This window comes from Halichoerus grypus, chromosome 3, assembly GCF_964656455.1.
Source record: "Halichoerus grypus chromosome 3, mHalGry1.hap1.1, whole genome shotgun sequence".
Classification (NCBI taxonomy): Eukaryota; Metazoa; Chordata; class Mammalia; order Carnivora; family Phocidae; genus Halichoerus; species Halichoerus grypus.
The window spans coordinates 88,928,127-88,946,278 of NC_135714.1; the positions used below are offsets into that span (position 1 = coordinate 88,928,127).

General features: G+C 38.1%; 1 protein-coding gene across 1 annotated transcript in view; it reads right to left on the reverse strand.

Moving 5' to 3' along the window:
* The window catches only part of COL25A1 (collagen type XXV alpha 1 chain), a 465,144-nt gene that overhangs the window by 126,571 nt on the left and 320,421 nt on the right, over positions 1–18,152 (reverse strand). The gene's annotated exons all lie outside the window — the stretch shown is intronic.

Genomic DNA, 18,152 nt, shown 5'->3' on the forward strand with positions numbered 1-18,152 from the left:
AAACAGAAAATCTCTATTTGAGGAAGCTGATTTTATATTCCTCAATCATCTTAACTGTAGAAAATGCTACCAATTAGGTGCTTAGAGCTACATTTTGAAGATTTTATTAGTGAGTTAGGCAAAAGGACTTCAGAAGTTTATATGTAACAGAGTAGAAAGAGACATGTGGAAGAATTCTCTTAAATTCTAACAAAAGTCCCATGGCCTGGGCTGTAATATCCTAGGACCCTGTGCTTTTCAAACCTAGGCAATGCTTGAAGGGTACATGCCAGTGTTGGGCAGGGGGAGGGCGGGGGGGGGGGTAGATAAGGGTTATTTAAAGGCAATAATAAATATGGCATATCTTCCTTAAGATTCAAGTTTGATAAATGTTACATAATTTTAAATTTTTTATGTAAATCAAACATTGTCATATTATGGGGTAGAATGCAAAATTTGTACAAATTTTTAAAAATTTTACCATTTGCTGGTGGTAGAGAACTTCATACCACAGGGGATACCTCTAGATTACAGGTAGATACTGAACTGACCCTCTCCTTCCCACGGGAGGTCTTTGGAGGATAAGTTTGAAAAGTACTGGTGCCGAATACTTATCTGTAAGTAATGGCTTTACGTGGCCATAACAGTTAGGCTTCCCTGGCTGTTCACACAGAGTGTACTTTTTCATTAACTATGCCATTTTTTTCCACAGTACCATTAGTCATAGTCCTTTCTAAATAAATGGAATGGACGTATTTCACTTGGTTTTATATCTTGGAAAGCTTGCCTGGTACACAGATGGTTCAACTGGGTGTGGGAAAAAAAATTTGTCTCCGGAAAAACATGGAGAAAGAGTCCAGGAATAAGCTGAAATGCTGAAATAATGTGTACAATTTTCACTCCCAAATATTTTGAATTCTTAAGAAATTGGATGTACGAGAGTATAAAACTACCTTCCACAACCTATATTCCTCTTGAGGGCCTACACAGACAACTTCACGAATCTTCCTGACATTCCTCAAAGTAGGTTACAATCTCAGACCAGTGTTTTAACATCATTTTAGGAGGAGTTTTATGTCCCTTCATTACCTTCTAGAAGCAAAGAGGGAAGCCGACCCCAAAGAAATGCTGAAAAAATAGGTATTTCATAAGACATGCTCCTAACTACTTAGAAGTCATAAATTCAAGATGCTATTATTTATTGTATACTCAGTAATGGTGTTAGATGATTACATTATAGTGAGAAAACTTTGTGTTTTGTCAAAAGTATTCAATAAGGCAATGTTAGAGCCAGGAATTTAATCCATGACTTCTAGTTCCAGACTTTGTCATCATGCAGTATATGTGTTTATAATTTCTTTCTACCTTTACAGTTTGAATATTAGAAATATCAACAATATGTAAGAAGTATTTATTGAGTGCCTTCTGTGCAGCATTTGCTGTACTAGGCGAGGGGATTGAATGGTAAGCATGACCACAAGCTCACAGGGGTCAAGATCTAGAGGAGAAATAGGAAAAAAGCAGGCAGTAATCATATGGAGGGATGACCATTTTGGTGAAGGAGAGGGGCTACAAATAAAAGTGTACCTAATGGCAGATTTGAGGAACCCTGGAAGACTTCCCAAGCCATGTGAATGAGGGAATGGGAGTTAGTACAGCAAGAGGAAAACTAAAGACAGAGATCCCATTTAGGAAAATATTACAATAGTCTAGTTGAGGGACTGGGCCCTAGAACTAGAGAAGGGACAAATCCAAAGTTTCAAGTGATATTAAGGAGGTAGGATTCACAGGACTTGTAGTCTGGCTGAGAGCAAAAGGGAGAAGGAGGAGCGGTGAGTGGTCCTAGGTCTCTAGCCTGAGCAGTGGAGGATGGTAGAGGAAACACTAGAAAAGAATGGGTTTTCTGGGGCAGCTAGGTGGTTATGGATGACGAATTTAGTTAGGGACCTATTGAATTTGAGGTGTCTATGAACAGCCAAGGCATGGCAGTTAGATATGCATATAAAATAGTCAGGAGAGAGGTGGGATTCACATGTCTAAGGGCTGCTGAAGTCACGTAAAGAGGCTGTAGAGAGAGCAGATTTAGAAAACAACTCTTGGAAAGACTTCAATTTAGGGATGAGCAGAGGAAGAAGCAACTACAAAGAGAAATAGTAAGTGTGGTTGTAGAAGTAGGAGGAACGCTAACTCACCTCAAAAAAAATTCTATACAGGCAATGATTCAAAATGACTCATTAATGAAAACTGCATTAATTAATTGTGCTGTATAAATAAATATACATGAACTGAATTCCTCCACTCACTGTTGCACTGAGAGGTAATCTAGAGGCTAACAGTGGCCAATGCCACCAACAGTGGATGCTCACTAATATGCACAGGGGAGTATATCTGAGGTTGTAGAGGTATAAAGGAAAAATTAAACTATTAATTATAAAAGTGGACAAGGAACCTCAAGAGCAAATCATATTGGAAGAAAAAATATATTACGCTGAGAAATGAAAATCCCTGAGTTTCTCCATAATGTATTTCGAAATAGTATCATGACTCTGCTAGCCTCAAATATATCATGCATTACAACACAACAATTACAGTGGGTATGTGTACAGCATAAATAAAGATGAATATTCCTAGAAGTTGATAAAACAATTTCTAGCTAAGAGAGACCAGATGGGGAAACATTGTAATAGGATGCAAAAATATTTAGGTAAAAGAATAACTTTAGTTTAACAGCAGGAACTGCTAGAAAGCAAAATAAGGAAAGAAAAAAAATTAAGAGAAAGGAATTTGCTGCTAAATCATTTCATATTGCAGTAGATGGTATACTCTGTCTGAATAGAAAAATCAACTACATGAAGCTAAATAGCTAATGGAATCCTTTGAACAACCAAATACCATGAACCTATGAAAATCAGAATTTATAACTGATGGAAAAAGATTGGCTTATGGAAATATTAATTATGGGAAGAACTAGCTTTCTGAGTTGAATATAATATTGGCTCAAAAAGTTAATTTCTTTTTTTTATAGATACTCTAAGTTCCAAGCTATTGGGTTTTATCATAAATGTTAATCCCAGCCACTCCAAGAATTATCTTTTTGTATATAAATGATACATCTGAATTTGAAAATTTAGAAGAGAAAGAGAACAATACAATCTCTACATTGACAAATGTCATTAAATACTATAGCTACTAAAATGCTAAGTAAAGACAAACTGCAAAAGATTTGTGAATAAGCAGAAAGATGGCAGACACACTTCAACACTGGCAAGTGTTGAGTATAAGAAAAACTTCCTAAATTACACATACTGAAAAAGGCTCCATTAGTTATGTATGATCTCGTAAGGGATTCCATGGGTTGTTGTAGTGTTTGCTAAAGATACACAGTTAAGAAAGGCCAACAGAAAATGAGAGCCCATGAAAAGAGGTAAGAGTCCTAAAGAAGCATTGTTCTGCCCTGAGGCAACGAGAGAAATGTAGACACAGGATACAGGGAAGAAAAATAAAACAGCCTTGCAGTCTGGAAGACTGCACAAAAATAAAATTTTGTCAGTTTTATTTATATAAATTTAGCTATAATCAAATCAGAACAACTCTCTTGAAGTGAACATCAAGAGAACAGTCCTGACTTAGAGGTTCTTCACAATAAAGATAATAAATAATGATGATGATGGTAATGATAGTGATCAGCATTCACATGATACATACTATGTGCCAGATATTATTCTAAGAGCTTTATAAATGTTAACTCTTTTAATCCTCACAACAACCATTTGCCAGATGAGGCATGTGAGGCACGAAGCGGTTAAGGGTTTTGCTCACCTAACTGTAAGTAGAGGAGCCAAGATTCACACTCTGGCCATCTGCTCTAGAGTCTATGCTCTTCATCATTACACTTTCCATAAATCCTTCATAATTTCTGAATTTCTTTCCCATATATTCATTCATTTTTCAAGGAGAATTTAATAGCATCCTACTAGGAATAAGGCAATATTTGGACATTGAGATTAGAAAGCCTTATCCCAGGCTTCATGGAACTTAGAGGATAACCAAGAAAGGCAGATGTTAAACAAGCAATTACAGGGCGCCTGGGTGGCTCAGTTGGTTAAGCGACTGCCTTCAGCTCAGGTCATGATCCTGGAGTCCCTGGATCGAGTCCCGCATCGGGCTCCCTGCTCGGCAGGGAGTCTGCTTCTCCCTCTGACCCTCCCGACCCTCCCCCCTCTCATGTGCTCTCTCTCTCAGTCTCTCTCTCTCAAATAAATAAATAAAATCTTAAAAAAAAAAAAAGCAATTACAAATGTGGCTGGGATCTCTTTTGAGATATATATTTATATATATATACACACACACTCTTTTTTTCTTATATTTTTTCCAATTCCTTTGGCCCTCAGTCAATTTCTTAGTTAGCTACCTGCTATTGCCTCAGAAGAGGTATAAGGAGGCAGGGTGGAAAACAAAACCTGTCTACCAACATGTCTAGAAACCAGAAATATCTAGGAAGACACTCCCTCAAACTGGAAGGAAGGAAATAGGTCTGTGGTCCCCAAGAGCAGAGGAAACCTAAGCCCAGCTTCCCAGAGGCACTTCCAGGAAGCAACAACACCCTGAAGAAAAATGGCCATATGACATGTCTAGATGCAGGAGATCATGGGCAGCCTTGCAAAAGATTCCCCTGTATTAAGCATGGCACAGAAGTAGCAGAAATTTTCCCATGCCCTATAACCTAGAGAATTTTTTTTTATTATGTTATGTTAATCATCATACATTACATCATTAGTTTTTGATGTAGTGTTCCATGATTCATTGTTTGTGTATAACACCCAGCGCTCCATTCAATACGTGCCCTCTTTAATACCCATCACCAGGCTAACCCATCCCCCCACCCACTGCCCCCCTAGAACCCTCAGTTTGTTTCTCAGAGTCCATAGTCTCTCATGGTTTGTCTCCCCTTCCGATTTCCCCCCTTCATTTTTCCGTTCCTACTGTCTTTTTCTTTTTTTTAACATATAATGTATTATTTGTTTCAGGGGTACAGGTCTGTGATTCAACAGTCTCACACAATTCACAGCGCTCACCATAGCACATACCCTCCCCAGTGTCTATCACCCAGCCACCCCATCCCTCCCACCCCCACCACTCCAGCAACCCTCAGTTTGTTTCCTGAGATTAAGAATTCCTCATATCAGTGAGATCATATGCTACATATCTTTCTCTGATTGACTTATTTTGCTCAGCGTAATACCCTCCAGTTCCATCCACATTCTTGCAAATGGCAAGATTTCATTCCTTTTGATGGCTGCATAATATTCCATTGTATATATATACCACTTCTTTATCCATTCATCTGTTGATAGACATCTTGGTTCTTTCCACAGTTTGGCTATTGTGGACATTGCTGCTATAAACATCGGGGTGCACGTACCCCTTCAGATCACTACATTTGTATCTTTGGGGTAAATACCCAGTAGTGCAATTGCTGGGTTGTATGGTACCTCTATTTTCAACTTTTTGAAGAACCTCCATACTGTTTTCCAGAGTGGCTGCACCAGCTTGCATTCCCACCAACAGCCCTTTCTCCGCATCCCTGCCAAAATCTGTCGTTTCCTGACTTGTTAATTTTAGCCATTCTGACTGGTGTGAGGTGGTATCTCATTGAGGTTTTGATTTGGATTTCCCTGATGCCGAGCGATGTTGAGCACTTTTTCATGTGTCTGTGGGCCATCTGGATGTCTTCTTTGGAAAAATGTCCGTTCATGTCTTCTGCCCATTTCTTGACTGGATTATTTGTTCTTTGGGTGTTGAGTTTGATAAGTTCTTTATAGATTTTGGATACTAGCCCTTTATCTGATATGTCATTTGCAAATATCTTCTTCCATTCTGTCGGTTATCTTTTGGTTTTGTTGACTGTTTCTTTTGCTCTGCAAAAGCTTTTTATCTTGATGATGACCCAATAGTTCATTTTTGCCCTTGCTTCCCTTGCCTTTGGCGATGTTTCTAGGAAGAAGTTGCTGTGGCTGAGGTCGAAGAGGTTGCTGCTGCCTGTGTTCTCCTTTAGGATTTCGATGGACTCCTGTCTCATATTTAGGTCTTTCAACCATTTTGAGTCTCTTTTTGTGTGTGGTGTAAGGAAATGGTCCAGTTTCATTCTTCTGTATGTGGCTGTCCAATTTTCCCAACACCATTTGTTGAAGGGACTGTCTTTTTGCCATTGGACATTCTTTCCTGCTTTGTCGAAGATGAGTTGACCATAGGGTTGAGGGTCCATTTCTGGGCTCTCTATTCTGTTCCATTGATCTATGTGTCTGTTTTTGTGCCAGTACCATACTGTCTTGATGATGACAGCTTTGTAATAGAGCTTGAAGTCCGGAATTGTGATGCCGCCAGCTTTGCTTTTCTTTTTCAACATTCCTCTGGCTATGCGGGGTCTTTTCTGGTTCCATACAAATTTTAGGATTATTTGTTCCATTTCTTTGAAAAAAGTTGATGGTATTTTGATAGGGATTGCATTAAATGTATAGATTGCTCTAGGTAGCATTGACATCTTCACAATATTTCTTCTTCCAATCCATGAGCATGGAACATTTTTCCATTTCTTTGTGTCTTCCTCAATTTTTTTCTTTTTTTTTTAAAGATTTTCTAATTTATTTGACAGAGAGAGAGAGACACAGCGAGAGAGGGAACACAAGCAGGGGGAGTGGGAGAGGGAGAAGCAGGCTTCCCGCCGAGCAGGGAGCCCAATACAGGGCTTGATCCCAGGACCCTGGGACCATGACCTGAGCCAAAGGCAGATGCTTAATGACTGAGCCACCCAGGCGCCCCTGTCTTCCTCAGTTTCTTTCATGAGTATTTTATAGTTTTCTGAGTATAGATTCTTTGCCTCTTTGGTTAGATTTAATCCTAGGTATCTTATGGTTTTCGATGCAATTGTAAATGGGATCAACTCCTTAATTTCTCTTTCTTCTGTCTTGTTGTTGGTGTATAGGAATGCCACCGATTTCTGTGCATTGATTTTATATCCTGCCACTTTACTGAATTCCTGTATGCGTTCTAGCAGTTTTGGGGTGGAGTCTTTTGGGTTTTCCACATAAAATATCATATCATCTGCAAAGAGTGAGAGTTTGACTTCTTCTTTGCCGATTCGGATGTCTTTTATTTCTTTTTGTCGTCTGATTGCTGTGGCTAGGACTTCTACTACTATGTTGAATAGCAGTGGTGATAGTGGACATCCCTGCCGTGTTCCTGACCTTAGGGGGAAAGCTCTCAATTTTTCCCCACTGAGAATGATATTCGCTGTGGGTTTTTCATAAATGGCTTTTATGATATTGAGGTATGTACCCTCTATCCCAATACTCTGAAGAGTTTTGATCAAGAAAGGATGCTGTACTTTGTCAAATTTTTCTGCATCTATTGAGAGGATCATATGGTTCTTGTTCTTTCTTTTACTAATGTATTATATCACATTGATTGATTTGCGGATGTTGAACCAACCTTGCAGCCCAGGAATAAATCCCACTTGGTTGTGTTGAATAATCCTTTTAAAGTACTCTTGGATCCTATTGGCTAGTATTTTGGTGAGAATTTTTGCATCCATGTTCATCAGGGATATTGGTCTGTAATTCTCCTTTTTTGATGGGGTCTTTGTCTGGTTTTGGGATCAAGGTAATGCTGGCCTCATAAAACTAGTTTGGAAGTTTTCTTTCCATTTCTTTTTTTTGGAACAGTTTCAGGAAGAATAGGTATTAATTCTTCTTTAAATGTTTGGTAGAATTCCCCTGGGAAGCCATCTGGCCCTGGGCTCTTGTTTGTTGGGAGATTTTTGATTACTGCTTCAATTTCCTTGTCTGTTCAGGTTTTCTATTTCTTCCTGGTTCAGTTTTGGTAGTTGATACATCTCTAGGAATGCATCCATTTCTTCCAGATTATCTAATTTGCTGGCATATAGTTGCTCATAATATGTTTGTATAATTGTTTGTATTTCTTTGGTGTTGGTTGTGATCTTTCCTCTTTCATTCATGATTTTGTTGATTTGGGTCATTTCTCTTTTCTTTTTGATAAGTCTGGCAAGGGGTTTATCAATCTTATTAATTCTTTCAAAAAACCAGCTCCTAGTTTTGTTGATCTGTTCTACTGTTCTTTTGGTTTCTATTTCATTGATTTCTGCTCTGATCTTTATTATTTCTCTTCTCCTGCTGGGTTCAGGCTTTATTTGCTGTTCTTTCTCCAGCTCCTTTATTTGTAGGGTTAGGTTGTGTATTTGAGACCTTTCTTGTTTCTTGAGAAAGGCTTGTATTGCTATATACTTTCCTCTTAGGGCTGCCTTTGCTGCATCCCAAAGATTTTGAACAGTTGTGTTTTCATTTTCATTTGTTTCCATGAATTTTTTTAATTCTTCTTTAATTTCCTGGTTGACCCATTCATTCTTTAGTAGGATGCTCTTTAGCCTCCGTGTATTTGAGTTCTTTCCGACTTTCCTCTTGTGATTGAGTTCTAGTTTCAAAGCACTGTGGTCTGAAAATATGCAGGGAATGATCCCAGTCTTTTGGTACTAGTTGAGACCTGATTTGTGATCTAGGATGTGATGTATTCTGGAGGATGTTCCATGGACACTGGAGAAGAATATGTATTCTGTTGCTTTGGGATGGAATATTCTGAATATATCTGTGAAGTCCATTTGGTCCACTGTGTCATTTAAAGTCTTTATTTCCTTGTTGAGCTTTTGCTTAGATGATCTGTCCATTTCAGTGAGGGGGGTGTTAAAGTCCCCCACTATTATTGTATTGTTGTCGATGTGTTTCTTTGATTTTGTTATTAATTGGCTTATATAATTGGCTGCTCCCATGTTAGGGGCATAGATATTTACAATTGTTAGATCTTCTTGTTGGATAGACCCTTTAAGTATGATACAGTGTCCTTCCTTGTCTCTTATTATAGTCTTTGGTTTAAAATCTAATTTTTCTGATATAAGGATTGCCACCTCAGCTTTCTTTTGGTGTCCATTAGCATGGTAAATGGTTTTCCACCCCCTCACTTTCAATCTGAAGGTGTCTTTGGGTCTAAAATGAGTCTCTTGCAGACAGCATATCAATAGGTCTTGTTTTTTTATCCAATCTGATAGCCTGTGTCTTTTGATTGGGGCATTTAGCCCATTTACATTCAGGGTAACTATTGAAAGATATGAATTTAGTGCCATTGTATTGCTTGTAAGGTGACTGTTACTGTATACTGTCTGTGTTCCTTTCTGGTCTATGTTACTTTTAGGCTCTCTCTTTGCTTAGAGGACCCCTTTCAATATTTCTTGTAGGGCTGGTTTCGTGTTTGCAAATTCCTTTAGTTTTTGTTTGTCCTGGAAGTTTTTTATCTCTCCTTCTAGTTTCAATGACAGCCTAGCTGGATATAGTATTCTTGGCTGCATATTTTTCTCATTTAGTGCTCTGAATATATCATGCCAGTCCTTTCTGGCCTGCCAGGTCTCTGTGGATAGGTCTGTTGCCAATCTAATGTTTCTACCATTGTAGTTTACAGATTTCTTGTCCCGAGCTGCTTTCAGGATTTTCTCTTTGTCTCTGAGACTCGTAAGTTTTACTAGTAGATGTCGGGGTGTTGACCTATTTTTATTGATTTTGAGGGGGGTTCTCTGTGCCTCCTAGATTTTGATGCTTATTTCCTTCCCCAAATTAGGGAAGTTCTCTGCTATAATTTGCTCCAATATACCTTCTGCCCCTCTCTCTCTTTCTTCTTCTTCTGGGATCCCAATTATTCTAATATTGTTTCATCTTATGGTATCACTTATCTCTCAAATTCTGCCCTCATGATCCAGTAGTTGTTTATCTGTCTTTTTCTCAGCTTCTTTATTTTCCATCATTTGGTCTTCTATATCACTAATTCTGTCTTCTGCCTCATTTATCCTAGCAGTCAGAGCCTCCATTTTTGATTGCACCTCATTAATAGCCTTTTTGATTTTGACTTGGTTAGATTTTAGTTCTTTTATTTCTCCAGAAAGGGTCTCTCTAGTTTCTTCCATGTTTTTTTCAAGCCCAGGTAGTATCTTTATAGTCATTATTCTGAACTCTAGTCCCGACATCTTACTAATGTCCGTACTGATTAGGTCCCTGGCAGTCGGCACTGCCTCTTGTTCTTTTTTTGAGGTGATTTTTTCCGTCTTGTCATTTTGTCCAGAGGAGAATAGATGAATGAGGGAACAAAATGCTAACAGGGTAACAACGACCCCAGAAAAATATATGCCAAACAAATCAGAAGAGACCTGAAACCGGGGGAAAAGAAAGGGAAAGAAAGAAAAAAGAAAAAAAAAAAGGAAAAGAAAAAGATAAAAAAAAAAGAATATGATCAAATATGATCAGGCTGGTGAATAGATCAGTGCCACACACTAGATTTTGGTCGTATTTTGTTCTGTTAGAAGAAAGTGCCTCCCAAAATTTTAAAGAAAGAAAAGCTTATATATGTACAAAAATAAGGGTAAATATGATGAAGGGATGGAATATGACTGTAAAGATGAAAATTATCAGAGATTTTATAAAAGGAATTGATAAGAAGTTGGTTGAAAAAAGAAAGAAGAGAAATTAAAAAAAAAAAAAGGGAGAGAATGTGATCAGGCAGGAGACTAGAACAAAGCCATACACTAGAGATTTAGGGTATATTTTGGTCTGTTAGAAGAAACTGTATCCCGAAATTTTAAAGAGAGAACAACTTATGTATATACCAAAAATAATCTTAACTACTATGAAGGGATAGAATATGACTCTAAAAATGAAAAATAAAAAAGATTTTTAAAAAAGGGATTGATAAGATGTTGGTTGAAAAAGCAAAAAAGAAAAATTAAAAAAAAAAAGGAAATTAAAAAAATTAACTTTGAAAGACTAAAGAATCAGGGGGGAAAAAGCCACGAATTCTATGTGCAGTATTCCCCTAGCGCTGGAGTTCTGCCATTCTCATTGATAGGTAAACTTGGTCTTGGCTGGCTGTTCTTGTGGATCTTCTGGGGGAGGGGCCTGTTGCCGGGGTTCCCAAATGTCTTTGCCGGAGGCAGAATTGCCCCGCCCTTGCCGGTCTGGGCTAAGTAATCTGCTTGGATTTGCTCTCAGGAGCTTTTGTTCCCTGCAAGCTTTCCCTACAGCTTTGGAGGACAAGAGTGAACATGGCGGCCTCCCAACCTCCGCCCCGGAGGAGCCGAGAATTCAGGGCCCCACTCCTCAGTGAGCCCCCAGAGAAAAGCAGTCACTCACTCCCGTCTCCCGGTCTCTGGCCACACTCCGTGCTCACCCGGCCTGTGACCGAGCGTCTCTATCTCTGGCACCCGACCCTGTGTGGAGTCTCCAAACCCAGCAGATCCCTGCGGTGCACTCCCACGCCACTCCTCCCGGGGGAGGCAGGGGAGTCTCCCCCGATCTGCCACTTGTTGGGTCCCTGCTGGAGGAGCAGTGGCCTGACTGTGCTGCGGATCACGGTTTATGGCAACCCCCAGTTGAGAGCCCACTCCTCGGCTGCGTCTCTGCAGCCAGCTTCCCTGCTCCAATACCTGGGAGCTCTGCTGCACTCAGGCACCCCCAGTCTTTCTGTGACACCAAGGGTCCTGAGACCACACTGTCCCCGCGAGGGTTCCACCCCCCGCTTAGCCACTGGAGCGACGTCCCTCAGCATAGCTGACTTCTAAAAGTTCCGATTTTGTGCTCCACGGCTCTATCACTTGCCAGTAGCGGCTGACGGAGGCCCCCTCCCCACCGTCTATCCTCCCAAATATCGCCTTGGATTCACTTCTCCGCACGTCCTACCTTTCAGAAGGTGGTCGCTTTTCTGTTCAGAGAGTTGCTGCTATTCTTTTCTTCGATCTCCTGTTGAGTTCGTAGGTATTCAGAATGGTTTGATCCCTATCCAGCTGAATTCCTGGGACCAGACAAAATTTAGGTCTCCTACTCCTCCACCATCTAGCTCCTCCCCCCCTCCCCCATGTCCTATAGATGCAGCAGTGACACACTATTTGTGAAGGCCCATGCAGGTCAGTCAAGCCATGCTGCCTTCTCAGTAGCAAACTGTGTGAACTGATGGCTGAAGAAGACCAGGTGCCCCTCAATTTTTCCCCCAAACCTTTTGATACTACAAGACCTTGGAAGTGTGAATCAGTCCAAAAGGAGGAGGAAGTGTGGAAATCCCAAGAAAAGTGATGTCTGGTTTTTTGTCAGCTCAGAAGAAGGGAGGATTGGGGTGCCTAGGTGGCTCAGTCTGTTAAGCGCCTGCCTTCAGCTCAGGTCATGATCCTTGAGTCCTGGGATCGAGTCCCACTTTGGGCTCCCTGCTCAGCGGGGAGTCTGTTTCTCCCTCTGCCCTTCACCCTGCTTGTGCTCTCTCTCGCTCGCTCACTCTCTCTCAAATAAATAAATAAATAAAATATTAAAAAGAAAGAAGAAAGTAGGATTCAGTTTCAGAAATCAAGTAGGATTCAGATTCGGAAATCAAATCGGATTCAAAAATGAAATTGTTACAGAAAATTAAGTCACATTGCTTACTCACCTGAGTTTTTGGATTGAAAATCATACCCCAGAAGTGAATATGATGACTGTTAACAAAACAAAAACTATTAAAATGCACAGAAAGTGACCTAACCCAAGTCAGCTGGTCAGGCAGGACTGCCCCAAGAAAGTAGTATTGATGTTGAGACCTGCAGAACAGAAACTCCATATGGACCCTCTGTGTCTGGTCACTCTCTAAGGACACTGATACTTTTTCTTCCTGATAGTATCATCAAGGTGAATACTAAAACCAAAGAGAAAATATATTTTTCTTTTCCAAAGAGATACCAAATGTACACTCAGAATACAAAGATTGGGTCCTGTTTTAGGTATTCCCTTGAGATCTAGGTGCCATTCTCCATTTGGGGAAGGTTAGGATAAGGGCAGTAGCAATGGCTGTGGGAGGTCCAATTGATGAGAATGAGAGCGAGATTAACTAGAATATTCATTCCTTTGTATAATAAATGCTCTTGAGTACATTCTACATGCCAATTACTGTGAAAAAAAGCTATGGGGGTTTAAATCTAGTGGAGAGGGGAGTTTATCACAAGAATATCAATTTAAATGGAAAATATACTATACTAGTGCTGTAATTAGAGGGGCAGGCAGTAGGCTATTTAAACACATTCTGATTGGGAAATGGAATATGGCTCCTAAAAAGATGGGATTTGAGCCATGGGAGGAAGGATGAATAGGACAAAGGTATTTGAGGTGGGGTGTGGACTTGGGCTTGGGAAGCTGGTATTCCAGTCTGATGTACAGTAAGCAAAGAGGTGGAAAGTGGGGATTGCTGGTAAGTTGAATTTGGTTGGGGTGAAGCATATACTTTTTAGGGAAGAGCCTGGAGAAGTTGATAAGGTATAGATGGGCAAGGTCTTCAAAGCAGCTCAAAGAGGGAAGTAATGGGAAGCCACAGAGATATTTCCAAAATGAAGGTGCCATGGCATATGTAAGTTTGAGAGAGAGAACTTAGTAAAATTAAGAAGAATAGATTAAAAATCAAAATATAGTTCATGATCCCTTATCTGCAATTTCAAAATCCAAAGTCCCTGAAAATAACATTTCTTCATAAGTTTAACTAAAGGTTTTCTAAGTTGGCAGCAAACTCCTTTGGTGGCAAAAACTTATTTGAACAGATGTGAGGCTATTTATGGTCACTAATAATTCTTCTTAGTGTGAACATGCATATGTTTCACTGCAGAAATTGATGGTTTGATTACAGGGTGCCTCAGACCTCTCTAAGGGTGTCAAACAATATGCGATATATGAGTAATAATAACTTTCTAATGTCTAACAACTAAATTCTGAAACACATTTGACTCTGAGGGTTTCAAAAAAGGATTGTGAGCTTGTTCCAAAGTTGATGACAAAGATTCCCTTAACAGAATTAAAAATTATAGGAAGAATAGTAAGATTTAAAGTTAAAGCAATGAATTTGGTTTTGAACAAGAAAATTTGTTAATATAGGCCAGTTTGGCAATCGCCCTGTCTAAACAAACGGCAATCTGAATTATATATTATATGTAACCAGTTTCTAGTAATTAAAGATACATTTACTTTTATGATTTCAATTTTATATGTTAATCAGAACTATCCCAACGAATTGCTATCTAGTATATATCTTTTTTTTATCTAGTATATATCTTTTACTTGACTGCTTTAATGAATAAATAAGCACATTATAATTAGGATATGTTTTGCAAGTAATTGTAAAAAACAAAAAAAAGACCTATGAAAATGTTGCTCTTTCAGGAAATTAAAAAAACCTCCAGAAGTCTTGTTTAGAACACTGTTTGATTACCAAACACTGCATAATGATTTGCTTAAAAACCTCCACTTAAAAAAAAAATATAATGCAAAGTAAGCTTACATTCCACCCCATCTGAATTTCATGCAATTTGCATTTGAAATACAAATTCTGAATTATGGAACCCAAATGAATAATCTTTTAATTTTCAAGGAATCCTTCCTCTAGGGTGGTATAGCATCCTGATAGTGTGCAATACAATGTTTTACATTTATTCTTCTGTAAAAACCAAGGGTGCTTTTAGTTGAGGGTGCCAGGTAAAGGACTCAACTCAACATGAATATGCTCTATCCATTTTATGAAAGGAAACAGTCTACACTGGGGAGAGGGAGGCACAGCATGTTTCAGGAAAGGACAGTGCCACAAAAATAGAGGATTCATTAGCAGACAGGGTACCTTACACTGAAGGGAAAATAAGCATTTGACCAGTAGCCTGTGAGAAAAATTCAACTTTTTCTGCAATCTTCATTCTGGAAGAAAAATCAGAAGTGTCCTATTGTTCCCTAAAACCTCTAGTGTCTGGCTTGACGGTATTTGCTAAACTTCCTTTGTGTGATATTAGATTGAGTTGACTCTAAAATTCCTTTGGCATGCTCCCTGGATGGTAGCCTCTTTTTTCCTTCCCACAAAAGAGGTAGATGGCTGGAAGCCAGCCTATAAAAGAGCTGGTGACAGTCCCACAGGGCTCAGCTACAATGGGTGGAGAGTTATCCTTGTATTTCCTCTCCACCTGTGAAGGTCACCATCTTCCATAAATAAATTTGAGCCCACAGCAAATGTCTAATAGTCCTTTGGGATAATGGAGCTCTTCAAAATGACCTAGCACCAAAAAAGATAATAGAGTACTTGGGCAAGTTCACCAGAGAGTAATGTTACTTGAAGTAGAACTCCTCTAGATACCTTCCTCCACTAGTCTTATTTTAGATACCTTCCTAACTGGTCCTGTTCTCTAATGTCCCCCTTTAGTCTACATCCTAAGTTTTTAGTATTTTCCCAAGGGCTGTTCAATTACATAAAACTGGATTGTGGCTTGAAAGCATCCCTGAAATTTGCAGGTTTCTATACCGGACTAAAATATCTATTGCAATTTAGAACATGTTTGAATGCCCTACAGTTATCTTTATATTTGATGTCACTTGTGCATATGGAGTAAACTCAAATGACTACAAGGACCAGGCCGATGACATAGATAAAAGAACAGGTTTATGACAAAAAGAAGTGGGCAGACTTGCCTGAATAGGAGACAACCCAGGGCTAAAAGGAAACAATGAGGACTCAGTTGATTTTGCCTCAGGGAAAAGCAGAATTAGGGCTGCTACATCTTGCGTACTTTAAGAGAAGCCAGAAATCCAAGGATTCTGTTTTAAATGAATGCTTCAGATATTAAATGTTTGTAACCAATTCAAATTTACTTAAAAAAATTTTATAGTCCAAACAGAAATACATTTGAAGGGAGGATTTGGCTCACAGACCACCAGCTAAAGGTCTCTGATCTAGTCCTTTTGAATACTGAATTAGAAACAAGACTAGTGTAGAAAGGCTTTGCTTCAGAAAGGAAATAATACAGTTAGTTGACTGAAGGAACTTTATTTTGTTGTATTAGCATTTGAAGAAAGGGTTACAAATTCTCATTGCCTCAATCACATGTTGTAATTCAGAGCACTGGTTCTTAAATCATAAAACCTTTAAAATGTGATTGTTATACAGGACCTCTAGGAGGAAGAACAGAACAAGATGTAATTCCTTTTTGAAAAGGAAGTACTGCATCCCATAGTGATGGATCCAGTTGGGAGGAGTCCCATGATTTGAGCTCCTAATGAAAGAGGCTGTTGTAATCTATGTGAGAGTTATGGGTTCTTTGGGAATCTCAGAATAGAATTTCCTGACTTTTGTGAAATTAAATCTAAACTTTATAATGATATGGATATTGGAAATCATAATATGAACTTTTACTTTTTGGTTTTAATTTCCTGGCTGTGGTTGATGATAATGTTATTTAATGAAATGCAGTACACTTTAAATATTAAGTTGTAACATACTATAATGCTTATTATATTTAAATTTTAAAAGTGGTATTTATTTGCACATATAATTTACTTGAAACATCTACACTGATCATATTCAAACTTTTTCACCTCAAATTTCTTTTTTACCTCCCAATTTCAAATATCTAGATAATATGTCAGCCAAAAATGTTAAGAGTAGATATTAACTTGTCTTGGAAAGTTACAGAAAATGAGGGCTCAAAATAAGCTGTAGCTGTAATTTTTGATAGGGTCAATTCTCTATTTAAATGTACTTAATATTCCAGCTATCAAAGGAATTTGCCATATAAAACAGAAGCAAAATTTTTTTTTCTTCCTATGATTACATGAATTAATTCAAAGTGTAACATGGTCTTTTAATTTAATAAACATTTAATGAAATATTTGCCTTATTTGCCAGTAAATAAAAAAGAAAAAGAAAAGCAACAGTGAATAACCATGTTCTGTGTTTGAGCACATGAAGTGATCATATCACACATAAGTGAGACCAAGGAAAAATATTTCTCTGATGTCTTAGACGATCTGAAAGCAATAGCCCAGGCTCCAAAACACAAACATATTTCATAGGTCTTATTTTTTTCTTCAATGGATCTCCAATTTCAGCACCCACAAGGAAAAAGTTTACGTTTTAAAAACCGGGTGGCATCTGGTTTACTCAGATAAGTAACTAGTTCTGCCACTTCATCAGCTACAACTTTTATGATTCCCATATGTGGCTAAAAGATTACAATATGTGTGCCTATCATATCATTATTGAAATTAAATTACTTATTTACACATAAGGCACTGTCAACCTTCCTCCTTGTGTGATAAGGGATATTAGTAATTATGGAACACAAAAGTGAGGAAGAATAATTTAATCATTTTCCAGGGCTGGGATGAAGCTTCATAACATTAACAGCACAATTATCTGTATATCTTGACTTATGAAATGGGGAAATTATTATATATTGGGAAAATGGCACAAAAATGTGACAAAGAAAAAAAATATTTTCAAAACTACCACAATCAGCTTTTCCAAGGCATCATTATCCAATTTGTGAATTATTAGGCCCTTAATTTCCCTTCCACTCTCCTATTCTTTGTAAGTTTTCCTTTGTTATGATGAACATAATTAAATGTAAGGAAAGAAAGGAAAAAGGAAGGAAAAGTCAAACTAAAGAATAATATAGGAGAGTGGCATGGAGCATTTAAATTTATGTCAGGAGCACTAAGGTCCCACTGACTTTGGGGAAAAAAAACTAAGGGAAAAAAGAACATTTTTAGTTAGAATCAGAAAAAGAATAATAAAAAAATAGACCTTTTTCCCCTCTTTGGTCAACCGAGAATAAAACATTAATAGTTGACAGTAGAAAGCAATAGCAACCAGTTCCTATTTAGCTTCTAACTCTCAAACAGAAAAAATATACAGATATTTTGATTAAAAATTGGCATACATGTTGGTAGTATAAAATACCATAAAAAGTGAAGAGACTATAAGTGAAAACTTTGGGAACCTAAATCAGTCTGAAGAAATGACTTTCAAAATACTGAGCATTTGCCACAAAAATTATCAAACCATTCGGATAATTTTTCAGGAATGTGAAAAGTAGAAGTAATAGAAGAAAAAACAAAGAAGAAGATAAATCCTGCAAAATATAGACAGATTGGTAAAATTTTATTGACTTAAGTCAAGACTAGACTAAATCATTAAAAGGTTTGTTGGTGAAATTTTGCAAAAAAAAAAGTGCTCTTTTAAAATATTTTCTTTGTTTCCTTCTTAAAATAGGTAAAATAATAGATGGATACACATATATAACC